The 17,665-nt window shown below is 39.9% G+C and overlaps 1 protein-coding gene across 1 annotated transcript in view; it reads right to left on the reverse strand.

Moving 5' to 3' along the window:
- dyrk1b (dual-specificity tyrosine-(Y)-phosphorylation regulated kinase 1B) overlaps positions 1-17,460 on the reverse strand; it is a 45,404-nt gene extending 27,944 nt beyond the window's left edge. Inside the window, exon 1 of the mRNA XM_062400215.1 lies at positions 16,762-17,460. The gene's annotated coding sequence lies outside the window, so the exon portion shown is untranslated. The remainder of the gene's footprint in view (positions 1-16,761) is intronic.
- Positions 17,461-17,665: the final 205 nt, after the last annotated feature.

Below are 17,665 nucleotides of genomic sequence, written 5' to 3' on the forward strand. Positions count from 1 at the left end.
AACCAAATACATAGTAAATGAAGGAGAAATAAATGAAATATGCGATGTAGAGGACACACTAATAAAAAACGTCTACAAAACAGAACTTAGTATGTGCAGACTTTACAGTGACTTTAGATTAAGAGCCACATTGTTCTGGGCCCAAAACAGGTTATATCACCTGTGCATGCACAATAATTTTGATTTCATGCCAAGCCTAGTTTCGTATGGGTAGGCATGCCATCAGAAACACAACCGACAGGATGCAAGAAGGTAGCTGGGCATAAACAAAAGGAGGCAAGGAGACAAACCTTAGCTCTACTCTCCAAGGCATTTTACTAGCTTACTGTTTGCATATGTCTGTTTGCACTGAGGAGAAAACATGGAGTGTGCCGCATTTTTTGTCATCCTCATGCAATGCAAATCCTATGCAACAGGTTAAAAAGTGTGTATGTGCCAACACATACATTGAGTGACCTACACAAGTATCCTTTATTTTCTCTGCGAATTACAGAGTGAATATTATAAAAAGAAAAATGTCTTAAGAGAATAAAAAGTGGGACTAAAAAAAGGAAGGAATAATATAAATTTATATCTAAAATAAAATTCCATGAAATAATCATTTCTAACCCATCAGATAGCCTACATGTTGACCTAACGTCCTGCATGGAAAGCTTATATCACTCTAAACCGTTTCAAGGCACAACAAAGGAAAGGGAATTATTTTAAATCATTCACAGAAATGTATATTCAAAAAGAGCAATGTTTTAATAACACATTTTGAACTTGGATTGAATTATGCATAGTATTTAATGTAACAAATAAATTCCAGAACAGCTTTAATTTGCAGAAGTAAATAAATGCATATATTAAATAATCTCTATTTATTTCGTATATATTTCTTCTGTCTGGTTGAAAACACTAGGGCGGTTATAGACGTCAATACAAGCTGACATGGTGCGTCAGTTTAGTCAGTGATGCAGCATGTTGCATGGGCACAAACGGCGACTGGAACGGGCTGTGGGAGCTGCAGCAGTTTCCCGTCGTCTCCGCGGCAGATTCTGCTGTGAACCGCAGGTTGAAGGAGCGAACATGTGGACCAGCGTCAGTGTTTCAAAGTGACTGGTTTCCACTCGGTCACGTTCGGGCGCAACTAACGCAGATTACAGCGGCAGCGCGAGGAGGCAAGCAGACTCCGAGACTCACGTGCCTTGCAGCAAAATTCCACCCGGCAACTATACACTGTACCATGGCAACAGCCCTGCCATTGGTCCCCGGTGCGTTTTCAAATGACCAATGGGATGGCCAGCCGCGGGTGATGCTTGTTGCTAGGTAAACATGATGCAGAGGGAAGATAGAGGAGCAGAATTACCATGGTGCTACTGCAGGGAGCTTTCAGAGAGAGGAGCACTGATAGCTTCTGTTCGTCGGCACTGGGCGGTGCCAGAGAGACGAGAACACCGGAGTGACACAGGCAAACAGGAGGATATGAGACTGGGTTACAGCCTCTGGGATCAGGCCTGCCAATGCTCTGCCTGCATAAATGCCATTAATGCACATTAGAGCCAGCCGATGGGGAGACTTGGCTTCAGAGTCAAATGAGAATCATTCATTTCTTCAAATAAAACATCACTGATAGGATTTACTGAAACACTTTCAATTATAAATAAATACATTAATAAAGTTTTGAACTATGCCATGACCTAGCGAACTCGGTATAAACAACAGTGTTAAAAATCATTATAGGATGGGCAAAAAGAGTCTCAATAAATTAAAACAAAGGGAAAAACAGTATAAAGTGATAAATTATGGTAAGAATCACGTGTGCTTCCTTTTTATTTAAATAACTTGACTCGCTGTAAATTACAAATAAATAGATTAAGTTTTCAACTATGCCATGAACTCAGTTGAGGCAAAACAATGTCCAAAAAATACAACACGTTGAGATAAATTACTTTCAATTATAAATAAATGTATAAATAAACTTTTAAACACTGAAATAATTTCCTGAAACATTCACTTGGAAATTATTAACAAATAAAGGATTGAACTGTTAAAGTTTCTATAAATTAACACAAATGGACAAATAGTCATTTATCTAGTCACTTATTGAGATAAAAGATAAGATAAAACCTTATTGATCCCACAATGGGGAAATTCACTTGTTACAGCAGCACACAAGTCACAATGAGGTAGACAGGAGAATATGAACCAACCTTTATGACTGTTTGCTGTAGTGATTTATTTATTTTCTTTCCCGTTGATATTTTTTTATCGGGAGTTAGAAGTAAAAGACATTACAAAGAACGACCGAACCGCTTCCATAACCTAGCAGGAAAAGAAATAAAGAATAAATTACGACAACAATTTAAGTGGAAATAAATGTTTTAAAAAATGTACATAATTAAAAAAGTAACTAGTATTACGAACACCTCTGACTTGGAAAGGTAGTAATGAAGTGCACCCCTGTAGCATCCATAGGCGTGTTGCTTTATTTATTTTGAAGTCCTTGCTCATCAACTGGCTGTGTTTAATTATAGTTTAGTTAAGAAAATGACTCACAACTATTCAATATCGTGTTACACTTTCTCAACCTTAGCTTCCCATGAACTCATTTCAGGATCCTCCAATTCATTCCAAGCGATTGATATCTGCAGATCAGGTCACCTCACATGGGGTCCCACCTGCCTGTGTTGAGAAACTGCAACTCCAACATCATCTCCATCACATTTGTATGAGAATGCAAGTGACAAACTGAAAAGAAACGACAAACACTGTAGAGGTCAGCAACTGTAGAGTCCAGTGTTTTTAGCTTTCAAGTGAAATCAGTTTACATGATATCAACTTCTCAAGCCCTCTACTGTGGCATTTTCCTGACTCCATGTATCACACTTTACACAGTGTGTGTTTTCCGTATGTTGTTATAGAGACACAAGGAAACTGGCCATTCATAAAAAACATTGACCAATTAAGGTCAAACTTGGTTCATAACAAACCTTACTCATGATGAAAGATTCTTCCAAATGTGTTTCAACCCAGTGGTTGAATGCAACTACCAACATTTACTCAACTATTACAAACTGTGGCTCAAATCTAATGGCTCTTGTATTTTTGGGGGTTGTTTCAGTATTTTGCAACATTATACATCTACATTTCAAAGGATAATATCCTTTTCCCAAACCCTAAAGCTGCTGCAACTCTTCTACCAGGTGCTTTAAAAGAAGGAATCTAGTCTTTCAGAAATTGCCCAGAACCCCAAATATGACTTTGAAGCCCAGTTCATTCAATGACTGTCCAGCTGTGTGCAATTGAGAAATTAGGCAAGAGCTGAGCTGAGCTAACAAGTTCTCTTTCTTCTACTTCTGTGCTACTATACTTTTCATGTGACCAACACTAGCAACAGGACTAGCTACAGGATGACTGTCTGAAAATGTGAACTTTTCTACCCATAGTTGCAACCTCCTCTCATTGTTATGACTGGCTTTTCACTCTACCTTCAAGTATGGCTGCTCAGATCAGTTTTGAACACTGATGTTTAACATATGGAAACTTTATTTGACAAAATAAACAAAACTAAACATATGCATTTAAGTAAAAATGTTATGTAAAAAATGTGTGATATTCTCTCTTTATATATATATATGCTCTTCAATATCAGACTAACGGTTTCTCTCTGTCTGAAATACACACACGCAAACACACACTGGTATTAGTATTTTATTGCTTAGTTTCACGCATCATCCCTATAGGTATTAAGGGAGGAGTGGTTTGTATGAACAGGTATTTATGTGTCAAATATTTAAATACGCCTTAATATGTCAAGATCTAAACAGTATTTCCTGAGAAAATGATGAAAAATGATCCACAAGGTTCAGGATACACCTACAAAACTTCCTTGATCTGCCGCTTTAAACAGATCCCACTCAAATTGAATGGGTTCATCTGTGGTCCATGCTGCATCCCTACAACAGGTTTGGTACAAATCTAAACAAACCAACAAACAGATGAAGACAGGGTCTGAAATTACCTTTTTGACCCATTGGCCAAAATGCCTGGTAGACGAACGCTCCAGCAGCCAAGCAAAATGTTTCCAGCCAAAGTGATAATATGTGTCACATATCATATTAATAAGGTAGAATGTTGAATCATAAAGCTCTTCCTTTACTCCTTACGATGAACTGCAATCACACTCTTTGTTGGTGTGCTCAGACATTGCCGTTAGCGCTGTCACAGAATCTGCTGACAGGGGAGGCTCCGACTGAGTCCGGGATACAGACATACAACCTATGTGACAGTAGCTGCGTTCACAGTCACAGATATTTTTTAGTTTCATCATTTTATTTCCAATGACAAGCAAGTTATTTAGTTTTTTTTCTTTTGCATCCTGGTGACATACTGTTCAAATCATCTCCATGCATCATATTGGAGCCAGTTATATGCAACCCCATCATCTCCAAACCTCCATTTGTCATTGGAATTTCTCCTCTTTGGTTGTGCTTTTTCGTCCTCTAATATGCCGCCACATTGCATTCAAATTTGTTTGTCTGACTATATCTAGCAGCAGACAAATGGCAAGTGATATTGGCCTACTGACCCTAACCCATGGGCCATTTACAATGCGCAGATACGCAGTCCATGGACAGATCACATCCCCTTCAGTGGCAAGTACACAACAGACCCATTATAAACGGAACCTTGGAAAACTAAGTCCTGTCATTTTACTGTACAAACGACCTAAAAAAAAGCTTGATATTATAAGGTTACATAGACATGTGAGCATTATGAGGCGTTGGTACTGTATGGCACATAACCAACAACATGTACATATACAATTTACAATTTTAGTGCTCATTCTCCTTCAGTAAAAACAATTACACTATCAAAATACATGACAATTACGCCATCAACACTGTTAGTAGGTGCCCACCAACAAATATGTATCGATACTTCATATGAGGCAGCTCTATGCGCATACATTTTCTCTGAGATGCAATGAGCAGGTTTCAGGCTCAAGAAAACTGAAGTCACTTAAGCTACTTAAATTCTCCCCTTCATCAGATGTGAAACTATGTGTCTATGTTCAGGGTTGCTCAAAGGCATTTTGACTTATTAGCAGTTATGTAAAAGGGCTTTACCCACTTGCACCAATCCATGTGGGACTTAAAATGTTGGTTACCTGCCTCTAGATGCACATCATATTTGTACGATATTGACAATAAGGTTTAGAGGTCTAGAAAAATTCTACTTTGGGATACAACTTTGATCCCATGCTGTGTCTTTGACCCTTGATAGATTTGAAAAAAGAAGCAGGTCCTGAACCCACTCCCAACCAATCAGCCAGGTTTAATCCAAATTGGATTACCTACCACAGTTATTGGTGTGACTGAAAGAAAGACAGACAGATGCAACCAATTACAATATACCCACCTGCTACTCTGTAACACAGATGTAAACAATGATTATTGATAAATTCAAGAAAAATTCAAATCAAGTCTGTAAAACAAAGACAATCACAAAGTTAGCAACAATGTTCTTCTTTAAGCAAGGTAGTATACCATATCTGTAAGCATACTTTCATCGAACCACATCCCTCACTATTCATTTACATTCATTTCGACACAAAAACAGAATGCCCATCAGGTTTAGGTCGGGCTCGGTTTGTTTTCTCTGAGGCTTTGTGCAAGTTCAGAGCAACAAATAAGGCCAAAGCCGATCTCTATTTCTAAATGTATCCTGTACGTCACCAGGTTCTTCATTACGTTTAAGGCTGGCTCAGGTCTGCCTTGGACCTGCTATTGGTTATGCTGCTATAGGCCTAGATTGTCGGTGGATATATGAGACATGAAGCTTCTCTTTCCTCTTCATCATATTAATGTTTCATCAATAAATGTTACTGACTTAACTCCTCCGAGTCCTTGTGCTGTCTCGTTGCATGTTTATATTGCCTGTAAGAAGGGCAACTACATCAGTTCAGAGCTTGATCCGAAATAAGCCAGAATTTGCATTGTGATTCAGTCCGGCAGTCAACCGCAGAGTAAGAACCAGTGCTAATTGGCTCCAGATTTTGGAACCTAACTTTAGGCAAGATATCAAACCCAAAATTGTCCACAACTGTTGACTTTTCCATCAAAAGATGTGTTTTGACTATCCAGAAAAAGTTGTTTTTGTTACTATAAACAAAACTATGTCAATTCCATGTATTAATTGATGATGAAGGGCAGAGCATTTCAATTGGTTTGGGGTAAAAGTGTGGCTTTAATCACATCAACAGCTAAAATGGACAATATAAGAGTGCATATATTGCATTTTTGTTAGGCATAACATCAGTGCATTGTTATGTATCAAGATACATTTATACATTCAAATTTCAAATATAAATCTTCTTCTGACATAAAGATTTCCCCTAATTTAAGTAACAGATATCATCCACCTCAGTGCACACAACTGTACCAACAAAAACAAAACAATGCATTGTATGGTACTGAACAGATTTACAACATATCAGGTAGGTACATTTTTCCTATTGTAATCTATAGCCAACATTTGCCACCTAATGAGCAAGAGCATTGAAGTAAAGGTGTGTACGTTTTTACAGCAATAAGCATACAGTGTTCTCAATGCAAAAACTTCAGCATTCACTCAAAAAAACAAATGTTCCTTCACAAATCTCCACACTTAAGTGGGTATACTTGAATTTTCAAACCTACTGGTTTTCAATGAATGAATCCTGTCATCACCCCAGCCTTTTGCCTGGACAAAGATCAGCAGAAACCAATGTGAGCTTTCTTTGAAATGCATGAAGTCTCTCCACAACACTCAATATCTGCCCTGCAGCTTCATGTTGAGTTGGTTCAAGTGATGGAAAACATTTCTCAAAAAACAAATGGCAGAGGAAAAGTCACAATTCTTAATTAGAGACAGAAAAATATGGGCCTTTTTTCCTCCCTTAGTTCACAAAATTGTTCCAATGAGCTTGATTTGCGAAAAGATCTAACGTCATTGTGGATTCACAAAATATTGAGCTGACATGTCTGACCACGACCAGAGGGAACGTCGCTGTTGTAAGCTGGAGGTACAACAAATGAACTTAATTGCCATGACCACTGTATTTTTTAAGTCACCACTTAGTTTGGCAAACAATAGGATTTGGTGAATAATGCAATATAGACATCTCCGCTTTCGAGCAACAACCACCAACCTAGCCGACATGCACCATCCGTTATCAGCATGATAATATCTTCCAAATCCAAGTTGTTGTCCTCACTCCAACACTGACATCACCCACACAAGATCGTTGATTTGACAGAAGAGTCAAGTTGGGTCACTGTTTGGCATTACAGCTGTGAGCATACACAACTCCGGTCCGGCTGCACTCAAGACAAGAATAACACACACAGACTATATATAAATAAATATATATTTATATACACATATACATATATATATATATACAGACTGGTACTGTTGCCAGGCGAGACATAGACAGGTTCAGTGTGAGGCCCAGAAATAGAGTCCAAGTAAGGACAGGTGGAGGGGCCACATGCAACAACCCTCACACCCAAATTACCACCACACACACGTGAGTGAGAGATTGACAGACCTGAAGTAAGACAAAACTAGAGCCATAGAAGCTGAGAGGCTTTACCAGAAGGTGGTTATCAAGTCTGCCCCACCGGAGTGTTTGTAACACACAGACATGCTGTTAATGTAGTTCATCTTTTAGTTCAATTTGTATTTAAACTTAATGAAATAGGTTTATGAAAATAAGGGACAGACAACATGAATCGCTCCTCATAGGCTCAATGGATGTGTGCTTGCATTAGCCTATGTCACTGATTCACTGACCTCAAACTAACTAAATGAAGACATTTTGTCTGATTCGGCTGAAAACTGAGGCCTCCAATCAGTTTTCACTGCACCAGCCTTCAACATGATGTAAAGTGACTTTAATCTAAATTTAGATTAATGGTTGGGATTAGGGTTCAAATTAAGGGCAAGCCTCTGCACAAAGGGATTAGCAAACACTTAATGTAAACAAAGGTAAACGGACAAGAATCTAAACTCAAGATCCACGAACTAGCTTTTCCAGCCTTTTCAACAATTTAACTGACACCTCAACTGCTTTACTCACTTTTTCCTCAGGTTAACTGTGTTGAGTGCAAACACATAAACATGACAAATGTTGACTCCTCAACTGAGACTTCAAAAGATTTTAGATCTTACATGTCAACTGACATTTCAGCTGCTTAAAATGTTTAGCAGGACGAAAATCTGACCTGTGTTTTAGAGGGGTTTGTTGATTGGATATATTGTTATGGTACTGGTTAGACAGCCCAGGACCTTCAGTCTGAGAAAGGGATTGAGACATTTTGAGGCCTCTTCGTGAACAAAAGGTTTTTAACACACGCGACAGGATTTAACCACTCTGCAGAGTTATGACAGTGGCAACTATTTTATCTTTTGCCACGACAGTCACAAGGTCAACATTTCAAATTTGACGTAATTTGTGTTCTTCTTGGCACGTGTCCATTTTGCGTAAGATAAGGAAAAAAGAAATTGAGAGAAAGAAAGCGAGGGGCTGCACCTCTTACTCATCATTGTAATCTTAAGATGGTAGCTAGCAAGTTATTTCACTGAGGTGAGGCTTGAGGGACATGGATACAATATTTTTCAAATGAAAAACGATGAAGGCAACAGGTGAATTTTTCTCCCGTTGTTTTAATGCAGAGTCAGGAAACCGGTGGTAAAAAGGTATATTTAGCCAACTTGTCTAGCCCAGTAATTCTCCAACGCTTTTGTCACATGGTACATATATGATTCTAGCTCTATAAATTGTCATAAATCGGAGAAAAGACACAGACCAACAATGGTATTGGTTAAAATAGAGTGAGAGAACGGTTTCCTTATGATCCCCTGAGCCCGAACACACATACACACACATATATATATATCAATTTGATGTATTCACGATCTAATTATCACACAAAAAATGAGAGAATTTTTAAGATTCATCATTTTTTTTAAGAGCATGACAGGAGAGAAAAGGAGCAGAGAGCAGAGGAGTGCGATGGACAGATGAGAACCAAACATTGACATTGTTCAGATTTGTCACAGTTCAAATGGAGCTCTACACAATAGAGGCACAAACTAACAGACCAGGGATGGTCATTTTCAAAACTCAAGTCAGTGTGATTGCAATATTACTGCTTCATCAGTGTCAAGGCTCTTATTTTTTAGCTTTTACTCCGGCTGCTGGAATTAAATACAACTATTGAGCTAAGTGAAAACCCAGAATTCCGTCATTTCGTTTTTTAAGAAAACATCATGTGAACGTCAGTCCACAAGCCTCATTAATTTGAATCATTATTTGAATCATTTGAAAATGTAAACATGTCTAGGCTTGGCTAAGACCCTGATCCTTCAAGCACCTACGTTTGGATCTGCTGACCACTGGCCCACACTTCAACTACTTGTGGATGCTAACGAAAGTGACAGCAGACAGAAAGAAGCCATAAACTAAGTTCAATCTATTCAAAGTACTTTTATGGCTTCCATGCCTATCTTGTATTGAGGCAGTGGGGAAAAGAGAAATGGAGGGAGAACGATATGTAGTGAAAGGTCTGGCCTGCTGACAATTGAAATCAGGGCATTTGTGCCCATGTGGCATGTGCCCTAACTATAAGGCTAACTGATCTACGCCATGATTTCACTGTTACAACCCAACCTGCCTTTAATCAAAGTAGGACAAAACAATTTGGAAAAATAATTAATGATCACTGCAACAAATTAAGTGTTAAATTCATGAGCAAAGAGTAGCCACCGTTGCTCAGTGCAGATACCTTAGGGATTGTGCTACTACAAAAACCATCTATCAGTTATATTGATTCTTATGGAAGCAAATCATTGCTATAAATAGTTTTGCAATTTCAAACTGTAGTCATAACTGAAATACCACTGGATTTATTGCAGTGAAATTACTGACCTTGACAACGATCGTTCTGATTTTATATCTGACTTTCACTTTGTTTAGTTAACATTTTCAAGTTGTGCATTTTTAAAAGCTCTGTCCTGTCAGATTTATTTTAGGGTCTCAAATTAGGTGCCAAAAACCAATTGCTATGTTTTCAGTGGTTTCTTCACACTTGCATAGTTGGCCTGGAGTTCTTCTCCAGCCGAGCTGCCTGAGAGCTGTCTGTCCAGGACTTAGACTTCCTGCACACAACAAAGACATAAAATAATAGAACCAAATACCTCTTCTTGTTTTCCAAAAAGCTTTGGGACTGAATCGAATCTGATTAGAAAAAATATATCTTGTGGTTTGTGATTCTCAGAAAAAATTTCAGAGCTGGACCCTTTCAAATGATTGTGTGTGGCCGGTTTCTGAAAGCTTGCCGGCTCAAATGTCAGATCATTTTTATCCTGGTTTGACTTGTTGTCTTTGGTGTTGAAATCTGAATTCTATCGATCCAATTTTACTGGCTGAATTTGACAATGGAATTTTATAAATTTGATACAATGTTGAGAACTTCGAAGAATTTTTTTTTTTACATTTCCAGGCTTCTATGTAGTTTCTGACTAATTATTGATAACTATTTTTTTACAATTTCCCTACACATTAACATTCCCCTGTGAATGTCTTTGTGTGATTGAACCCTTTGGCCATGGTGTTGACTTGTTTTCGCTTGTTTTTGTCGATGAGGACATTTCCGATGAATCATTTTGTCTCCATTCTAAAGGTTTGTAGAAAAGTCATAAATAGAGAAATATGGAAGACTTAAAGTAATAGAAGGAAGCTGCATACACTCACTTTAGTTAACGCTTTCTTTCTGTAAAATAGCCAGTTTTATCAACAATGTTTTGAATTCTGTTTCTGAGTTAGTTGTACTTTATTAGCATGCTGCTAATGTGATTATCTATGGCATGTAACTGTACCACAGCTGACTTTTTGGTCGGGCCACTAATTTACACACAAACCCCAAAACCAGAACTTGACAGAGTACCAAGGGTCTTTCTCTCGTGTCAGCTCTGTCTGTCTTCTCTTTAGTTGTAACAGTTAACAAACTCAACTGGTATCATGGTGTCATGGAATCCCTTTGTTAGGGAATAAAGGCAATGTGAGTAAAGGATAAAAAGAGCTGTATTGCAACTTTATGCCCAGTCTGCTTTCTTAATTGTGTTGCTCGTGCTGACACATTACTTCCACACTTATATTTAACAAGACACTTTTTAAGTATTCTGCTGCATGGCAAGGGCCAATCTAGGCACTTACACAACATAACACCATTCCCCACATGCACACAAAGACACATTTGATAAAAGCACAGAGTAAACATACAAACATAGTCTAGTGTGATTTGAGGACTAGACAAACTGCACCAATTTTTCCTTTCGCCGAATAGTAATATAGATAATAGTTGTGTATATTAGTCTCATTAACCGTGTTAATGCTGCTGTGACTTCCAGACCTGAAATGATGAGCCGTCTCTTGCTGTGTTCTTGTAAATGTAAGAGTTACTCTTGCTAGCGAGCTGCACTAGGGAGGTGCAACATAACATACATATATAAATCATATGACAATGGAAAATGTCTGTTTGATATTATTTCCTATTATTTCTCTAGTTGTGTCACAATCAGTTTACAGCCATATCTTTTGTGATTTACACAAGAATTATTTCACATGGCATGGTTGTGGCGGAAATAAGCATTGAATCAATGTAAACACGGAGGAGGTGATTGTGACACACTTTACGTGGTCAAGAAATGGTAAAACGCTGGAACAGCATAATGACTGACTTGAATTTCTTGTTAAGTTAGAAAAGTGAGCTCTGGCCTGTAGTGTCAGGGTTTCAATCTGGGCTTAAATGGTGTAGTGCAGTTAAACAGTTTTTAACAATCACCATAGTTTGAAAAGATATAAGACACATAGAAACGCAAACGAAAGGCAGAGAAAAATACCCTGTGTGAATATTGTAAATATTCAGACTAGGGAATACCGGGAAAAATACCGGTAGACCACTGCATTGGTAGACCATCAAGAGTTCATTAAGTTTTAATTGGACCTGTCTGTCTCTTTAAAAACCAGGAGGAGACTTTGTAAATACCCAATCATTTATGTTGAAATTATTAATCTAATTTGCCATAAAGCAGGCTTTGATTTCCCATACTGGCATAATAGAGCCCGAGATATTAAATGGTTCTTTATTACTGATTCTGAAATATCAACATAATTTATGTAACTTGAAGATTTACATGACCAACCCTAAAACATTAAATAAAAATCTAAAATGCTCTCACAAATATTCTTGAGCAAATAAGTTGAGAGCTAGCTGTAACAGTTAAGTGCAGATAACTAGATAGACCCGTACTCCATGTGCTGCCATCTAGCGCTTGCAACATGCATCGTACTACATTAAAATCAATTATACTTCCACTTATTGAATCCAAATCCTTTGGACAAGGAAGGCAGAAACAGTGAAGATTGGATTGGCTGCCTTACTCATGTTTAGAGACAGTACTGCACCCAGGCAAAGACAAAAGCATAAAATGTAATTACCTTTATAAAAACGTCATTAAATGCATCAGATGATCATTTGTCTGGTGACCATGACAATAACTCCTTGAGGCAACCTTACTGCAACTCTTCAAGCCAATTCATACGTATGCCTTGAATCAATGTAAAGGACTATGCCTATCACTTGTCAAGCTCAAAGATAGCATGTCATTTGAAACATTGAAGTAGCCCAACATTAGCCACTTCGCACAGGCGCTTGCATTTATATTCAACTTTATAGTAGATGCCAGCTGACGAAGATGTTACTTTGACAGTTGCTTTGTGATGCCAGGTATCTCTGAACTTGTGGGCACCCTCAGTAGCTCACCTTGTTAGATTGAGTTCTTACAACTCAGTGGCCCGGGTTTGATTCAAGCAGTAGCACAGGTGGCTACTGGTTATATCACTGTGAGTGTAATGGTCCCTCTTACAGAAAAAGCACTCTGCACACTTATTTGCATCCCAGATTGTGTTGGTAAAAAGGTGGAATTGAGGTTGTGAGACGGTTCCCAGAAGCTAATGCTAATGCAAATTTTGACTGGTATGTCAGGAAACACAAACAGAGAAAATATTTTCATCTCTAAACTGAAACTGATTATTAAAGTGGCCAACTGTGCCTCTGCCTCATCTGTACCGAACAGTGGCCATTTATTTATTGGACAATATTTCTATTGCTTTTTCTCCAAAACAATACATTGCGATATAATTTCCCCAAAAATAGTTAAGCCAAGGCAAACCACGCCGCTCCTGGCCAATCTTATCTCATGATCAATTTAGCAGTCAATGACAGCCTGATCTAAACAATATCCATGCTAAATATAACATATATTGTTTGACTCTCTGGTTAACTAATCCAAGGGGACACATTTGTAAGGAGTCATGGTCCTTCTTTATCAAATAATCATAAATTAAAATAATACCAATTAGCTAACATTTCAGCTTCAAAATGTTCAGGATGTCATGCTTGTTTTTTTATATTCAACGAGAATAATTTTTGTAGTGAACTGCTGGCTGGGGAAAACAACCAATTGATGACATCACCTTGGGCTCTTAGAAATAGTAATTGGTGTTTTTCCACAATTTTCAGACATTTTAAACACACAAAAAGAAAGAATATTAACAATACCAATATTAACAAGAGCGCAGCCAAATGTTTCATTTAAGCCATTACAGAATTTACCTTGCCTTAGTTGTAGCTGATCCAATCTGCTTCTGTTGACATCTGCCATTTTAAAAAGCAATTTCCAGAGTTATCTGACATTTTTTACACTGAACAGCTAATTAAATAATCAATCAAATAATGAGAGAACAATTTATAACAAAAAACACCATTTGTTTCATCCTCAATGCAGTGCTCTACAGAGAGCCCCAACCATTTCTGTCAAATTGTACTTTGTGATACATTTGTATTACAGTTTTGCAAAACACTCTCCAAACTAATGATTAAAATCTAATTTAATGTAAAAGTAATGCAATTAGTTACTGAGGCGTTAATTAATAGTTATTGGTAGTTTTGGTTCATATAAGCCAGTGTAACACAATCAATTTACATTGCCATTAACACACACATATTATTCTATTTGTAACATGTATCTGCCATATTGTTATGGTTATGCATTTTAATACTCTGTTATTAGGATGGACCAATGATGTATTTAGGTACAGTTGTAATTCTTCTTACCTGAAATGTATATTCAAAAAAGTACTTGTTTGATGAGTACATAAAAAAAAAAAAACGAACTTTCTGGAACATGGACAATTTTCCACACCCACCTTTGACAGGGAGGGTTTAACGCTCAAAATTCATTTTGGTTGTTGTATTACTTTAAGAAGTGAAAATCCTGAGCATGGTTGTGCTGATGTTCTCCGCATACTGTAGTCAGCCCAAAACCCAAATTTACAGATGAAGTATTGTGAGTGCTGAAATGTAGTTTTTATTATGAGGTATTATTGGGGGATATGAATGCAGGAAAAAACACTAAAACACTGGCACTACATGGCAGAGGCTAAAGAAAAGATACAGTCCCTTAAGTGTGAAGTTTCCTATTGAGTAACCATTTTGTTATCACAAGATGAATAAGACGATGGGGGAACATAGTGTTACTTGACTTCCTGGTAGGGTCTGGAGTTGGTCTATCAGAGTCTACTAAGTGTTGCATTTGTGTTAAGGCTGTCACACACATGGCCTGAGCGTGTTGCCACAGCTGCTGTCAGTCAGGGAAGTCCATTGGCTGTTTGTGGCCAAAAGACACAGACTGGAAAACCTCTCCATCAAAGCAAGCCAAAAGAATTACTTAACATTAGGGTAGGGTCTGTGGGATGAGGTATTATCTTGCAGTGAAAAAGCAACTGATAAAGCCACTCCTATGTGGCCGGGCCGTGCACCCAGTCTTTGATCCAAAAGACAGAAGTTGAAGTCCTTTTTGTGCTTAGTGCACATTGTGGCATTATGCAGCAGTATTGCAACACCAGGACATTCATTAATTGTACATTCAATTTGAATTAAGTCCAAGACTGTTACAGTCACTTATTGTATGCCTTCTGTCCTGTTTTAATATATGATGACTGCCACAGATGGCAAATGTTATCACAGAAATCTTAGCTTACATACATGCTCGTGGTGGTGATGATGGTTAAATGGCTGTGACACATTGACAGAGCTGTGGAAAAGAGGCTAATCCGCCAGCTACGATCAGGTGCTTTTCACTTTATACCTACTCGTGGCTGACTGTAGCTTAGCATCAGGTTCAGCTGGAACAGGTTTCATGACGAACAGAGCTCAGCCTCTTAACGGGCAGTCATCACAAATTGAATGGATTCACTGTATCTACTGTGACATGAATCAAACAATATTGCTGGAGACCTGTGTAGCACAACTGGAATCACCTCGATCCTTGGTCTGCTTCCACTCTAACCTCACATATAGAGGAAGCACATCTCCGGTGGTCGGTGAGACCTCGGACAGAAGCTTGAATGTGCACCTTCCTCTCATCAGACATTTTCCACCATGGCCTGTGTGTGGCCTTTTTGCTTGATTGGATGAATGACGAAATGAAACAGCCATGCACACCGGTGGTTGAATATTAGCCAGGCGTGATTTGAGAAGACAAATCAAAAAATAAATTATAAAAATGAGGTAAAGATGAAGTGGCTGGTGAGAGATGTTCATTCTGAGACATTTTGAGGAAAATCAGCCACCTAACTTCGGCGAGGTGGGTGGGGAGGGAGGAGTGGGGCACAGCATCTCTGTCAACCCTCTTATTTAAATGGCCAACAATTTCAGACCCCAGCATCTTCTGCTCAGAGAGAGGGCCACTAACACCCCTAGGCAAACCGTGAGATGTCAAGTCATGGTTCCTCGTCAGCCCTGCTCTCTTCGTGGTCGTGTTCCCGGCCAAGGAGCCGTCATCTCCCGGCACCTGAGCGCCTGTGTCCCTCTATACTAGAGGGCAGGGTAGGGGCTGGGGCTGATGCGGTAGCTAAGCTAGTGGCTACCGTTAGCTGCCACAGCAGATGAAATGCTGCAGATCTACAGAGGACAGTCGGGGGTTGCTGGTTTGCCGCTGACACCTTAAGTCATCGCCATCCACGCGCCACATGCGGGATATAACCGCATATACGGGAGGGTACCACCGCATCCATTCACACCCGCCCCCCCGCCCGTCTCTCCCTCCGTTCTGTTCAGCCGGCATCCTCTCCCAGTCTTTACGGTGCCGTGCGCTCACTCAGGGCAGGTCGCGATGCCGCTGCTAATGAAACTTGCCCAGATACACGCGCACTGATGGCATCGATCATTACCCCGATCAGCCCTTAGTCGACACGTTAGAGGGTTAAAACCCCCTCAGATACCGGGCTCAGGGAGAGGGACAGGGGGGGATAACCGGACTTGGAGGACATTGCCCGCTACTGAATTGGTTTCTGTCGTCCATCATCATAATGCCCATCTCAGCTACTGTAGCCGAGGCTTGCTTGTTCAGCGTGGCCCGACAATGTTAACCCACCTCCACGACTGAAGCAAGCCCCTAACCCATTAACAAGCAGCGGCAGAGGAATGGTGACACGAGGCCGGTGACAGGGGCGAATACCGTAGCGAAGACGAACCATCACGCTACCAAGCACTGTTGCTTCTCATTGACTGTCAATGCACACATATTACCGACAAGAATCAACCAGCCGCAATTGCACACATGCTATTCTAAAGAAAGGACAACGCCGGTCGTCTTATGTCTTACCTCAGGCGGTGTGTCGAACCAGGTTCCGCGTAGCAGCCATATTCGGAACCCCTATTTCCCTCTGTCCGCACGAACCGAGCCCCCTCCCCCGGGTCAGTCGTCCTTCCACAGCAGAAATCCAAATATGATGGTGCAGGATTGTTAGACGATATAAAAAAAAGAACCCCCCCACGATGAGATTAGTTTCCAGTAAAAAAAAAAAAAAAAGAGAAAAAAAGCGTTATTCTCCTGAGCTCAGAGAGCGGGTAGTCGCTGGGAACCGATCACCGGCGCAGCGCAGCTAGCCGTGCCTGCGGGGAGGTGGGCAGCTCGCCGCCTCAACTACGGGCACCTCACGCTCGAGTCTTCTTCTTGTTCAACAGACTTGACTGACTTGTTCGAGACTGATGCTCAAATACACACGACACCACGGTTCAGCAGCAGCGTGGGTCAGCTGCCTTGACGAGCTCGTTTTGTTTTTAAATTAATTTAGAGGAAATATGCTAACCTTAGCCAGCTAGCGGGTAGCTAGCATGCTAGCTGTCTAATAAAACTCTGCCATTGAAATTTGAAGACAGTCCGCACACTGCAGGCTGCTTGGCGGGCAGCGGCCAGCCGATGGACAGTGTCGGTGGGAGCAATGGAGAAACTTGACGTATTTTAGCACACACGGCTCCAGCTAGCGCTATGCCGGCCAGCCCCTCCGTGATGGTAATATCGGCCAAAGGAGAGAGGGGCTGCATTGAGAGCGCACTCCCGACACCAGGCAAGTACGGCCCAGCGCGCTCCAGAGAAATTTCCCACAAAATGGCTGCCAAAACAAATCCACCGCGGACAGTCACTCAAGTTACTCCCGAAAGTTAGTGCTCTGGTTTAATTATGGTGACCAACATTATTTCACATGTAGCACAAGTGCAGAAACACA

The sequence above is a fragment of the Platichthys flesus genome, chromosome 11 (assembly GCF_949316205.1).
Source record: "Platichthys flesus chromosome 11, fPlaFle2.1, whole genome shotgun sequence".
NCBI classification, from domain to species: domain Eukaryota; kingdom Metazoa; phylum Chordata; class Actinopteri; order Pleuronectiformes; family Pleuronectidae; genus Platichthys; species Platichthys flesus.